This window comes from Thermobia domestica, chromosome 11, assembly GCF_964235325.1.
Source record: "Thermobia domestica chromosome 11, izTheDome1.hap1.1, whole genome shotgun sequence".
Classification (NCBI taxonomy): Eukaryota; Metazoa; Arthropoda; class Insecta; order Zygentoma; family Lepismatidae; genus Thermobia; species Thermobia domestica.
In genome coordinates this window covers 23,642,929-23,657,895 of record NC_137464.1, presented here as the reverse complement: position 1 = coordinate 23,657,895, position 14,967 = coordinate 23,642,929, and the positions used below count along the sequence as shown (strand labels likewise).

Here is a 14,967-nt window from a genome sequence, read left to right as displayed (position 1 = left end):
CTAATCTGCTGAGTGTTTAAGCAGGTGAAATTTAACTTTTTAAATGTTCGAATTCGTAGTCTTATAACATGTTGAAATATGAAATCGCAATCAACATGGGCATGTTTAGGACATGCATGTGCAAGTTGGAATAGGGAGTGTGCCAATCACGTAGGACTTACGTATCCAATGGAGAAACTCGCTTATCGTACAGTAATATCACAGGAACACAAAATCTGTTATAACGGTAACCAACATACTTACTTAGTAAAGAAAAGCACAAAAATCTATTTATTTTTCATTTTAATGGGAAATTTATGTTCTCAACTAGTCTCTCAATGTTCGGTGGTAAATTGGATGTTCTAATAAGGAGAATATTTTCAAGGTGGGTATCAGTTATCCAGAAAAGAAATTTCAGTTCAGTTGAAGACATTACGTAAAAAATACACATTCAATAACGGATCGGGCGGGCCGGTTGAAAGGATTCAGTGGTCCAAAACCGGTCTGGGGACCGGCTGGTTTAGAACAAGATGTTGGACTTAAATTGGCTCTCGTTTGTAAGTCCGTGCAGCCGTTCATATCACACATTTTTCTTCAACGTTCCTGAGTCCTAACGTTAATAACACGGTAATTCTAAAAGTGTTACAGATATTGAAGAGATAGATGTAAATCCGAGGTAAATGAAATCCCAAACTCGTGTGAAGGGAATTGTATCTTCATTAGAACTCAACGAAATCAAAGCACGTTAATACCTCAAAAACTAAGTTCGTTACTGAATTATCTACGTCTGTGTGTGTGTGTGTGTGTGTGTGTCAGTCTGTTATTTAAGATTTTTCAGTTTTGAGCTCTCCATTCGATAAAGCATCACAAACTATCTAAAAAAGCGAGGGAATTTTTCGCGTCACTTTTACCGTTCCCGAGATATTGGCCAAAAGAGTTCCTATTTCTGGAGATTTAAGGAGCTATATCTGGGGAACCGTAAGTCATAGAGATATGATACTGGTGTTGATCAATACCTAGGAGAATAGTAAACATTTTGGTACCAAATAGTAACCGGTACCAACTGGCTATCGTTCCCCAGATATTGGCCAAAAAAGTTCGGATTTCGGGAGATTTGAGGAGCCATATTTTGGGAAACGTTATTCATAGAGAGATGATATTTTGCGAACTTTTCAATTTTGAGCATAACATATCATAGAACGTTTTAAACAGAACTCTTAAACTAAACATGTGGGGAAAAATTAGTACTGAAGGAAACTATAAATGGATAGATATTACAAAAATTGTTTAATAACTATAATAATAAAGTACATAAAAGAATTGGTATAATCATGTAGAAGTTAATAAAAAGTAATTATTTTTAAATTCGTTCTGGCAATGCTCTCGGAGCATTCTCAACTGGTTCTTATATAAAACATGTGTTAGCGGTTCATTCCTAAATTTATACCACGTATTTTTGAAACACCCTGTGTGTATATATCCGTTAGAAAAAATAGGTCATATCAGTGTGGATATGTATGAAAGACAGTATAGCATTATCGTGTTCTCTTAAAACATCATGCTGCAATTCTATTGGACGTTCCTCTCTTTTATCTTCGGCTTTTACCAATTCCAGCCCCGGTTCTTTCCTGTTCAATCCTGCATTACTCTTTCGAAGCACTTTTCAAAAAAAAAAAAAATGAAAAAAAAACTGGCTTTACAGGAACATCAAAGTGCAACTTAGGAAGCGAAATATACCAGAGTCTGATTGATGTGAACAAAATGAAAACACACACACACAAACAAACAAAAAGAAACAAATAAACAACAAAATAAAACAAATAGTACAAATAAAAAAGGAACTAAGAGAGAAATGGAAAGAGAAAAATGTAGAAGATTTTATTGAACATGCATATATGCAGAAAGAGAGTGTAGTGCTCATGGACCGCCATAAGTATGCACCGTCTTAAACAAACTATATGTGTCTTTGTGTGGAAGTGAGGCTTTCTGTGTAACTGTGTGTGTGTGTGTGTGTGTATGTGTGTATGTGTGTGTGTGTCTGTGTGAATGAAAGAAAAGGACGGTAATAGTGAATGCATATATAGAAGAAAGGTTTGTTTTATTTTGTTGTAGTAGTAGTAGTTTGCATTTTTGCTTTTCAGAACACCGTCCCACCAAAAAAGGGCCATCCCATTTCGTTTCAATTTACCGTTTGAATGCATATGTACGACACACGCACAAACTCGTTCCTACTTTTTTTTTCCTTCTTTGACTCAACTTCCCTTGTCGTTTTTCATTTGTTTTTTTCTTTCTTCATTCTTTTGTTTTCGTGTACTATTGTCTCTGAAGTTTCTATTTCAATCTCTTTCTTGTGCTTATTACTAGAGAAGAAAAGACAATCATAAAATAGATTTTTAAAGTATTACCTATTTCTGCTAGTATTCTTTTAATGGCCACAGTTGAAAGATTCTTATTTAAAGCTGATTTTAAAAGAAATAATAAATCTGAATCGTGTTTGTCTAAACTTGACTCAAATACTGGAACATATGTTTTAATGGTAATAATAATAAATATTAGTATCTTGAAAATAGCTCTGAGATGTCAGAAATAATCTTCATTTCTTTTCCTATGAAAGATCTTCTAGAAACTGTCAATTGATAAAAGATAATTTGAAATTTATTTCACAGTTTTATAAGCAATTTCCAAGCCTTCATGTGTACTTTCACCCAAGTAGTGTATTTACCAGATTATTTTCTTTAAAATAGTAAGAACGTAATTCTCAGTAATGTACCCAAATTAGTAACCACATCTCTCAACTCGTGAACTAAAGATAAAGAAAAAATCAAAGATGTGGTATGTTCTTGCAATTATTAATTTTGATTATTCACTTTATACCATTCAGAATGAACATGAATTCATTGTTCAAGTCTGAAAGTTTTAACTTTTAAAAGCGAAATTCTATTTATTCCGATTTTCCCTTCACATTTACAATACCGCCACGTGCTTCTCTATAAGTATCGCAAGCAGCCGACGGATACCGTCTGCGAAGAAATACGAGAAGAACACGAATAGTAACGAAGAGACCTCTACAATCCCTCCACTGGCTCCGCCTCCAAAATCAACTATAAAAGAGCGTGTGAACAGGTGGCTAAGACATAAGTTCCAGCTGATTAGTTCCTACCCTTCTCTCCAAGCTGCACTGGGTGCAAGAGACTCCCTAACTCTACCAATCTCAGCATTGCTCTGGGCAGGAAATACTAACCCACCTCTGCGCTGCTACGGGCAGAGGTTCATTTCTCATGACTGAATTTTTCAATGTTGATTTCCATTCCATACAGTTTCCCAGTGCCAATTATTTTGTCAAACATCTCCTGTAGTCCTTCGGTTCTAGATATAATAAGCGTATCATCTCCATACCTGACCTTGTTAATGATCTGCCCTCCAATCTTGAAATCCCCAATTCCCATTGGTGCTACCTTCATTAAATATTCACTGTAAATGTTAAATAATTGGGACCACATACCACATCTTTATCTGACTCCTCTTCCAATCTCCACACCATTGGATTCTCCTTCATTCTAGCGCAACTTCATTTGTTGTCCTATGTGCAGATTGGAAATGAGTCGTCGGTCTTGTCAGCTGACCCCGATTTTTTTAAAGTACCTAGATGTTTTTGGAAGTTTTGTCCAATTGACCTAGTCAAAAGTTTTCTGTCTTCGTGAACATCTGGACTTTATATTTTATTTTTTATCATGAAGTCTTTAATAGGAAGTTAAAATAAACTCTGAGACAGACTGTATCAGTCAATGCCTGCAAAGATGACAACAAAACTCAATTCTGATCTAAATTAACCTAGATCCGTCGTGATGTGAGCGTGGAGGTAAAGTGAGTCGCCAAGTCATAATAGTTGGAAAACACTCTCAGTCTCACTCCGAAAGTACTTATCAGCCTTCTAACGAAACACGGATCCACCCTATTTACCTATTACCCTATAGCTAATTAATTTTGAGAGAGACTATACCAGTCTATGCCTGCAACGGCAGCAGTAGTGGACATTTCAGGTGTGTTATCAGTCTGGAAAGGTTGGAAAACATTGTACTGATTTACAGAATGAATGAAAGAAGTGTATTACACTCAAACGTTCATCTTAAGAAGTAAAGAGTGTTTATTTATTGAAATGTAGCGTCCCTTTCCAGCACCGAGGCTATGCGAGACGTGTACCTAGTTTAAGGTGGAATCCAAATAATCGGAATGTGTTCTTTAATGCTTCCCTGGTGGGAAAAAAATCCCATGACGACTAGACCAGATAAGAAGGCTTATAAAATATAGATGAGTCAGGTTTTTACTTGTTTTTATCAGTCTTTTTTTAATGAACCTCACAGGTATATATCTATCTGTAGGGGTCTACATATGAAAATGAAAATGACAATGTTTGTGACTTCATATCTCTTGAAGCACGCTACCAATCTCGATCAAATTTTCAACATAGATAAGGTTCAGACCTAGGGTGGTTTTTATCATTTCACTTTGATGGTGCACGTGGGGAGGGTGATGAGGAAGATATATAAAAAATGATCGAAAATGTCCGATATTAATGTCGAATCCATAGTTTTCGGAGTCGCTGAGATGAACAGTGACACTTCCGATGCCGTTTAAATCCAGATTCAGCCCACGATATTAATACTTATTTTTTATTTATATAGATTACTGATTATTTTCCGATTTTTCATTATATTTCATTTGTTTCTATCGATTTAAGAGCGCTTTAGAAATAGTAAAAAGTGACTGACTGACGGAACACATTACTATTTTTTCTTATTTTAACCAAGCGAAGCGGATAATTGAAGCTAGTGTTAACATAAAATACTGTGTATTATCTGTCATCATATTTTCGCATAGAAAGTGGTTGCCTAGACCCATAAAATTTTGAACATAGACAGATCTTCACTACATCTAATCCGGGACGAAGCCGTTTCTGCGATTTTCGACTCGATGTGCGAGATTGGTGGCATCAAACGTTATAGTGCGTATAATGTAAAGTGGCATTAAACGTTATAACGCCTGTGGGGTAGGCAACCCATACTATCTCGTTCTGTTGAGGGTTGCATAACCCTAGGATTGATATTAGCAATGTTTCATGCATTTTTTGCTTTGAAATATTTTGCATGCATACAGTATATTCTATGGCACCGAACATGAAACCCATAATCCACGAAAACAAGTTCAGGGAAGATCAAGTCTAAATGAAATAGTACAATTTTGTTTATTGATGCCATATATTGTCAATGTCAATGTGCTTTGTGTTGCATTAAATGCTGAACTATTACTGCAATATCACTATATAGGAAATCACAATAAAAAAAAAAGTATAGTGTTCAGATGTTGAAACCAAAATGTTCCCTGCATGAAACCCATAACCCCAAATTAGTGCTTACATTTCGTACACCTTTGGTTGTTGATGTCATACACTGGATATACTAATATGATAATAACCTGCAGTAAATGGAAACTTAAATGATCAATATATACAGTAAATCCTCGTTAACACGAATTCAAAGGGACTGAAAAATCAGGAGTTCGTGTTAAAAAAATTCGTGTTAACCGGGGACCCAAATTTTATTTTTCGAATACATTTTCTCCATACATACGCACTACAGTATACAGACTATACATACCACTACAGTATATTATGTATATCATAGAAAACACTAGAGATGGTATCGAGATGAGACTCAGTAGTCTCGGTCTCGTCTCGGTTCCAAATTCGAGACGAGACGAAGACTCTTCTCCGTCTTGATACCATCCACAGAATTGTGTCGAGACGAGGCTGAGAGTTTCGGTCTCGTCTCGATTTCGAAAAGCACGGCTCAGTCTCAAATTCGAGTTAAGATCGAGATCGAGACTAGTTTCGGTCTCGGTACCGTCCTCTAAAAAGTGAAAACACTACAGTAAGCTTATTATCCTATCTTCGAAGATTAAAAAAAAAAAAAAAGCTTCCACGCAGAAAATCCAGGTTAAGTTATAAAATTGGTAACTCCGCTAGCAGGTTGGGTACCGCTAGTAACGGAAAGGTATTTGTGACTGCTGTCACCAGTTTGGAGTTACAGGGGAGAGAAGATGTTTTGTCTCGAGCTGTCACCAGCAGCTCGTCTGCCAAGCTCCTGCATGTTCAGCGCTTGACGGGGGACAAAATCAACACCTCAAAAGAGAGGAAAGATACCTGTTTCTGGTTTTTCTCTTATTTACAAGACAATTTTCGTCTGTATAAATACTGTATGACAAAAACTGATTTGGAATTAAATCTAAAATAAGAAAAATGATCTGAAAAAAAAAAAAGGATTGAAAGTTCGTGTTAAATGAAAACCTTTACTGACTCAAGGGACTAAAAATTAGTTCCTAATTCGTGCTAACCGAAATTCGTGTTAACCGATAAAACTTCCTATAAGATAACGTACAGCGATGCCGGGACCGAAATTTTGTTCGTCCTAACCGAGTGTTCGGCTTAAGCGAGTTCGTGTTAACGAGGTTCTACTGTAATATTATTTAGAAATAACGAAAAAGATTAGATTAGGTTAGAATCTTTCTTGCAAGACTCCCTTAAACCCTTGTAAAACGTTTTACATCATTTCTGATCCCTATGATATCCTTCATACACTAAACATGTGACGTAATAATATATTTATCATTTTTTTAAAAGAAATAAACACAGTAGGCTAAAGAAAATTTTCACAGGAGAAATGTCACTAAATTTATTCAACCATTATTGCAAAACAGTCATCATTCTTCTTCCGAATGTGATGTCACAATGGAAATGTCAAAATCTACTTCTGTTAGACGGACTCCTGTTGTCTTGCTACGATAACGATTCCTTGAACTCTTTGCAATAACTACTTAAACCAGCATAAAAATTGTAGTACTCTTCTGGAATAAAAGCAGTTAGTTTTCATAAATCTGCTAAGTTTCGCTGTTTGAATGGGCCTCCTACCGTTATGCAAGCGAGGTAGTTCATTGTAAATCGCACTACCTATATTTGCTACTATAGGTACCTAGTACTATTTATATTTTACACTTGACTATGTACGGTACAAATTCTATTGCTTCTTGTATTAAATTGAAATAAAAGTAGCAGACGTTTTATGAGCTATGGATTTCATGCATGGAAATTTCTCCATTAAAGATTTCCAGAATATGCTGACATCTCTGTTTCTCTTATATTACTGTAGATGCAACATTAACGATTTGAGGTATGATGTCTTAAACATCTAGAAATGCGATGGCATAACATCTCCAATTTCTAAATTTTATGGGTTATGTGTTTCATGCACGGTGCCACAGCACTATTCTAACCTTTATTTGCCTAAAGAACGTTAATATATCTTAAATTAACATCAATCTGCGTGAAATTGTACAACTTTCTGTGTTTTCTTCCTTTCTCGCGATACGAAGAAAAGACTCGAGTTCCCTTCTGTTGTGCCGATCTTCCTGCAGAGAGCAATCAAGTGCGCCATCCATTCATTTTGTTGGTGGCCTGAAGATGTAATGGATCACCAGGTGAAGAAGGAGGAGGTGCCTTTCCCAATTACTTGGCTGCTTCCTCCGATGAGGTTGCTTAATTGGGTGTCTGAAGGGACGCATTCTTCAATCTGGAGAAACTACTCTCCGTCCATCTATCTCCAACTTCCAACTCGGCCTTTTCCTTCTATTGGACTCTGCTGTTAGAGAGAGAAAGAGAGACTCTTGGAATTTTCTTGACTAATCGTCCGGATCGCTTCTACCTTTCGCGACGTGCTCACTGAACTTGAAACGGACATTTCAACCGTGGATTCTCAACAAAAGAGCCTCTTCTCTTTGTTGTATTTTCCAAAACGATATTTTCTTTCTAATTCTTATTATAGAAACAAAAGGCCTTAGTCTGTTAGTAACGGTAATAAAGCTCCAAACTATTTAAGAGATAGGGGTTGTGTAAATATTTAAGCGAAAATATTTATACATTCTTAATTCCTTCCTAACTATAAAACTACATGAACTGACATAAAATAAATGGGTACTTCCTGTCAATGTGGAAACTTGAAATTTGGCATGATTGTAGCTTTCCGGGACTAACAAACAAGAAAATTGCCAAAAGTGAATGTTTTTAATTTTTAGGTAGTCTAAAGGGGGGAGATAAAAGAATTTCTCCGTGTTATTTTTAATAGACCTGTAATCCACTTTTTTTTTTTTTTTTTTTTTTTGCCTATAATCTCCTCTTTTAAGTACTTAGGATAGGAATAAAAACTTGAAATTCGGTATACTTGTACGTTTTCTTTATCGTTACTTTAATCACCAAAAATAAAAATTTCTAACAGTAGAGTGGTTTTATGGAGAACTGAAAAATCTTTCCCATGTTATTTATATAGAGCATCTTCTACGCTCCAAAATGTTTAGGCACTTCCGGCAGGACTAGAATGATAAAATTTTGTATGATTGTAGCCTTCTGGGATTAACTCACAGGAAAATTGCCAAAAGTGAATATTTTTACTTTTTAAGGGGTCTAACGGGGGGAATGAAAAACTCAAATGTTATTTAAATGGGCGTTTTCTTGGGATACAAAGTCATATTTTAGATAGTTAAAATACGAAAAAAAAAAATTGAAATTTGGTAGAATTGTGGACTTAAGAAGTGCGATGCCGTAGGCCGAGTAAACGTGGGAACCAAGAGGCGAAGTCCCCAGCTGGACCGAATTCAGGAAATGTTGAGGAAACGCACAAAATTCACTGTTGACGCAAAGGCGTCATACATAAACAACGCGAGATCATAGGCCGAGCAAACGCTGGGGTCTGGGGGCACAGCCCACAGCTAGTCTAATATATAAAATTGAAAGTGACTGTTTGTTTGTGACTTTACAACTCTTCAAACACCCGACCAATGTCGATCAAATTTTCAACATAGCTGAGGTTTGCGCGTGGGATGGTTATTGTCGTTTCACTTTGACAGTCCAACTTAGGTGAGGCAGAGGGGAATGTGTTTAAAATGATTGAAAATGACCGATACTAGTGTTGCATTCATAGCTTTCGGGGTCACTGAGATAAACAGTGACACTTCCGATACCGTTTAAATCCAAACTCAGCCTCCATTGCTCTTTATGTCCAAAATGGAACGTAATCCCCCCGTGCGAAAAAACGGGCAATGTACTACACTGTAACCAATAACCGTGAAAATAAGTGCCTCCTACCATGAAAAATATACGGTTTACCGTTTTTCTAAAATAATGGTAGGAGACCGTTTTCCTGTCACATGCTTGTGTCGGGCATGCGCATTGGAGAGAAAATGCACATGTTCGAAGCGTGGATTGATACTCTGGAACTTTGGTGACTTTTTTTTTTTTTTTTTTTTTTTTTTTTTTTTTTTGAGCATTGATGCCACTGTTACATAATTATGCAAACACGTATTTATTAATTTAGGATAGCGGATACTAGATACTGTAGGCAGTGTTGCGAGAAGTCATATGGTTTTACACTTGTTTAGTCGTACTTCTGGCCATTCTAAGCTATGTTGTCGGGTGCCTGCTTGGTTATCTGAAGCCGTAATAATGCGACTAATCGAATGAATCTCTGATTATAATATTTGAGGACTATTAGTCTACTGGTACTCATAGCGAAAATACATGCAATAAAGCTAGTCTTAACACTGCAACAGAATAAAAGGACATGAATATTTGTTCCAACTACATTTTCAAAGCGTGCGAAAACTCAGCTATGAAATTCAAGAAGTACAGTAGAACCTCGTTAACACGAACTCGCTTAAGCCGAACACTCGGTTAGGACGAACAAAATTTTGGTCCCGGCATCGCTGTACGTTATCTTATAGGAAGTTTTATCGGTTAACACGAATTTCTGTTAGCACGAATTAGGAACTAATTTTTAGTCCCTTGAGTCAGTAAAGGTTTTCATTTAACACGAACTTTCAATCCTTTTTTTTTTTCAGATCATTTTTCTTATTTTAGATTTAATTCCAAATCAGTTTTTGTCATACAGTATTTATACAGACGAAAATTGTCTTGTAAATAAGAGAAAAACCAGAAACAGGTATCTTTCCTCTCTTTTGAGGTGTTGATTTTGTCCTCCGTCAAGCGCTGAACATGCAGGAGCTTGGCAGACGAGCTGCTGGTGACAGCTCGAGACAAAACATCTTCTCTCCCCTGTAACTCCAAACTGGTGACAGCAGTCACAAATACCTTTCCGTTACTAGCGGTACCCAACCTGCTAGCGGAGTTATCAATTTTATAACTTAACCTGGATTTTCTGCGTGGAAGCTTTTTTTTTTTTTTTTTTTTAATCTTCGAAGATAGGATAATAAGCTTACTGTAGTGTTTTCACTTTTTAGAGGACGGTACCGAGACCGAAACTAGTCTCGATTTCGATCTTAACTCGAATTTGAGACTGAGCCGTGCTTTTCGAAATCGAGACGAGACCGAAACTCTCAGCCTCGTCTCGACACAATTCTGTGGATGGTATCAAGACGGAGAAGAGTCTTCGTCTCGTCTCGAATTTGGAACCGAGACGAGACCGAGACTACTGAGTCTCATCTCGATACCATCTCTAGTGTTTTCTATGATATACATAATATACTGTAGTGGTATGTATAGTCTGTATACTGTAGTGCGTATGTATGGAGAAAATGTATTCGAAAAATAAAATTTGGGTCCCCGGTTAACACGAATTTTTTTAACACGAACTCCTGATTTTTCAGTCCCTTGGAATTCGTGTTAACGAGGATTTACTGTAGTTTTTTTTTTTTTTTTTTTGTATGTAATATCGAATCCTCTTCTGGTGTTTTGTTCAATACATGACAAAATTGGTAATTTTGAAAAGAAAAAGCAATGTATGTTCAAGATGATATCAGAACAAGGGTTCGATATTACAAACTATGAATTAATTTCAACTTTTATTCTTATGGATATGCACGTCGTAGGTGCAACGCTTCTTTCGTTCACTTTTGTGTTTTCTTTTGTTAAGTAGTCTTTAACACCAGTGGACCAGCGTGCACTCTAGTTGCATCAATCCATGAAAAATTATTGCTAGCTAGTGTGTGTACTGATACAGTTTCCAGCAATTCGATGAAACTTGGGTCAATATATATTGCCCAGCAAGAATTCTTACTGGATCTAGCAAGAGAGCACGCTGGACCACCAAGGACCTCTAGATAGGGAATCGGTGTGATAATTACCGTAAATCTTGTACGGTAATAACACACCTGTGCTTTTTTTTAAAAACGCGATCCCTAAATTTTACGGTAAATTACCGTAAAATATACGGTACCAAATTTGTTTCTAAACACGGTCAATATTATTTTGCTTCTAAATATACGGTCTGCCGTTTTTATGAAAAAACGGTGGTCCGTAAAATTTAGGGTAATCGGATGGCAGCGAGAGTTGACGGTAATCGGTCAGTAAATTTAAGGCGAAATTTTTTATAGTGTAATTCCTTATAACAGCAAGATCCCTTAGTTTTCAGTTACACTAATTCCTAATAATTCACAGTCGCTTAATATTTGTCGCTAGGTGTGCTGCCTAAGTGTGTTGCTAGGTGGCGTCAAGAGATGTAGCTAGTGTATAGGCAATTTGGCGAAGGCTTCAGAACACCTAGTATTTATTAAGGACAGAATCACTATTTTGTGAGATCCAGATCTGTTTTGTTATATGACAACATCCTCCAGTTTCCCCTAGAAATACCGGTAACTTAAATAAAAAAATATAACCTAACCGAAGCAAACACTTACTAATATTAATCTGTGTTACAAATTTGGCAGTAATATCGCTGCCTTCAGCAAACACATTATATTTTCTTGTTCGAAGTTCTCTGCCTTCCTCGTCCGGTATTTTTTTTCAAACGTTATCACTTTTCATTTTCTATTAGATTTTCTGTCGCTTCTTCCTTCTCCTTCTTGTCTTCTGCTTTCTCTTTTCTCTCATTACAAACTTACTGGTTCGATCCTCGTGTAAGTAAGTTTGTGGTGGACTACTTCGTGTCCGTGGGTTTTCTCGGGATTCTTCTGTTTCCTCCCATATTATTCATCCACCAATTATTTCATAATTATTCACTTGCTTTAATCATCCGTCTGTCTTAGCCTAACGGGCATAATCGCGGGACGTTACACTGAAAGATTTCATATCATTGTCTTTACAAACTTGCATCTGTCTTTTCTTCTTTCACTTCAAACTTATATCATAAACAAAAGCATGTCCCTCCTTCAGTTTTACATTTCCTGTTATCGCTACTTTATTCATGTTTTTCTTTTTCTTCTTCTCATCCTAGCTTCTCTTCTGACGTCTGTCTCTTCTCCTAATACCGTTTTTTTTTTTCTAATTCTCTCAGTCTTCAGGACTCTTACATTATCACAATTTCTTATCTTTTACCATGAAAAAGGCAATAATATACTGTATTGCTGAAATTGTATCACATAGGGTCAGGTGGAGTAATTGTGAAACAGAAAAAGTGGGGCTGTTGTGAAACACGCCTGTTTTTTTTTCAGTAACTCTGTGACTTTGAAGTCTCAATAAAAAAAATATGACAAGCCAATAAATTTATTGCTATATCTATTGCATATGTCTCAAATATCTAACGTATGATAGTTTTTGAAAGAAAAAATATATGAAAGCATCCATTTTTCAACGAAAAAAAAACTTTTATTTTTTCTTGCAATACTTTTGTTATATCTTGTATACCAAATGCCTCATTAATTAACTAAATATGTATTAACATGAAAACATTTTTTCTTAAATCCAAGCATGCCCTCTCTCATTACTTGCAAAGTTATTACTGATCCAAAAATACGAGTTATTATTCATTTAATTTTCGATAGGGACTAACTGATTAATTATCAGAAGATAATTACACCAAATTTTGGCATGTGGAACATTACACCCAAAGCATTTTATTATAGACGCCAGTATTCTTTAGAATCTTTATTTCTATAAGTTATGCGTTTTTTTTTTTTTTTTTTTTTTTACAATAACCGTATTATTGTTTCAAAACAGCCCCAAATGCAGGGGCTATTTTGAAACACATGTTTTTATTTTTTCCAGGAAAATGAAAACAGCCAGAATTATTTTCAAATATGTTTGTATATTGTATATAATTGTATTTTTTTTTTCATATTTCTAACTCAAGTAGTTTGAGCTGTACGCTCAAAAGCATGATTTTTATTTCGTTTTACAGTTACCCCACTTGATCCTATTAGTAATAGTAAACATTTACTATGGTCAAATTATGAGGCCGATTAACTATTGACTTGCATGATCGCAGCGCATCTTTGTGATCAATTTCCGACAAACAACGTTAAAATTTTTTTTCGGGATTTGTGTAATGACGTCAGTCGTAAGAATTTGCGATTTTGAAACTAAATTTATCATATTGAAAGTCTTGAATCCGAATTTTAGAACAAAATTTCTCAATAAATATGCTGTCTGTTTGGTGAAATTTCTTGCAGAGAGCAAGCATAATTGTATAAACTCACAAGCTTTCATTTGTGATTACACTAATATAGGTATGTTAATTCCACGCAAAGTAAAAATCGCAAACACATCGCAAACGATTGCGAGACACTGCAATCGCAAAGGTTCGGAAGAACGATATTTATATGGCCACGTTGTTTGTCGTAAATTGATAGAAAAGATGCGTTGCGATCACATAAGTCAATATTTAATCGGCCCCTATATCTTTATTTAACTTACACATAGCTCCAAAGATAGAATAAACAGCATTGATATAGTAAATATACAGGGTGATTCATCTAAAACTTGCACTGTGCATGTATCGGAAATGAAAGACACGATCGATGTTCTATTTTCAAACTTCCAGTGTATAGAAGGGATGATATTTGTAGCCCATTACAAAGTAAAAGAATATAGTCGATTAGAATTTGTAAAAAACAATGTTTTTTTTTAATGGAGCTATGTCTTGAAACTTTAATGGAACTGCACTGCATGCATCTAGTTCAAATACATAAAGAGATATCGTCGAAAGAAACCAAAAAGGAGTGCTAATGCTCCATCCAACAGTACAAGCACGGGGCATGCACCATAGTCCCGTTTGGTTGTTTTCAACAAAAATATAACAAAGTGAGTTGAGTTTTACGTCCCGTTCAGCAGCGAGGCTATATAAGACGTAGACTTACTGATCAACGTGAAATTCGAACCACATGAGCTCCCGCCGGGAATCGAACCCGGGTTTCCTACGCCAAAGGCGCGTACGCTAACTGCTTAGCCACAAAGTAGCTAAAAAAAATATATAACAAATATGTTATTTTTCCTGTTAGGAAATATTTTACTACCACATTTGTCCTATAAGAAAAAGATATTACAAAACCACACAATTGGTAAGACTTTTGTCTGCCATTGTGATTTGATTAATGAACTGTTAAGAAAATCATTTTCAATTATCTTTTATGACACCAGGTGAACATAGATCAACTTCCATGTCTCAATATCATAGCTCACAACATAAATATCAACTAAAGTTATCCTCAGTGGGCAACATGCTACCATCTCTTTCGATCTTTAAGAGAGAAACAAAGTGTATACCGACTCCTGAAGGAGGAAAGCTTTATACAGCTGCAGAAAGCTCTACAGGCTCTAGTACACAGAAAAGCTTTCCTCCTTTGGCGGTACCAATAACACAGTTAGATCTAAATAACTCGATTTTCTCGATAATTCGAATTTTTTACATTCTCTTAAGCTCTCCAGAACAATCAATGTTAAAAATAACCTCTGTAACTCGAATGTTTAAATTTACGATCTCGATAAGTCGAATTTTAAGGGTTTCATAGTCACATTAAAAGAAGTCGATAACTCGAACTTTCGAATCTGTCAACCTCTACGAGTCGAAGTTTACATCTATAAATCGAATTTCTCTTGATGTGACCTCGATAACTCGAAGCTATATAGCTCTGTGCTCTTTTTATTATGACCACCCTGATAACTCGAACTTTGATTACTCTAAAACCTCGAACTTTTATGTATTCCCTTCGGTT

The 14,967-nt window shown here is 35.9% G+C and overlaps 1 protein-coding gene across 5 annotated transcripts in view; it reads left to right on the top strand.

Moving 5' to 3' along the window:
* Nrx-1 (Neurexin 1) overlaps positions 1-14,967 on the top strand; it is a 962,813-nt gene that overhangs the window by 716,774 nt on the left and 231,072 nt on the right. The gene's annotated exons all lie outside the window — the stretch shown is intronic.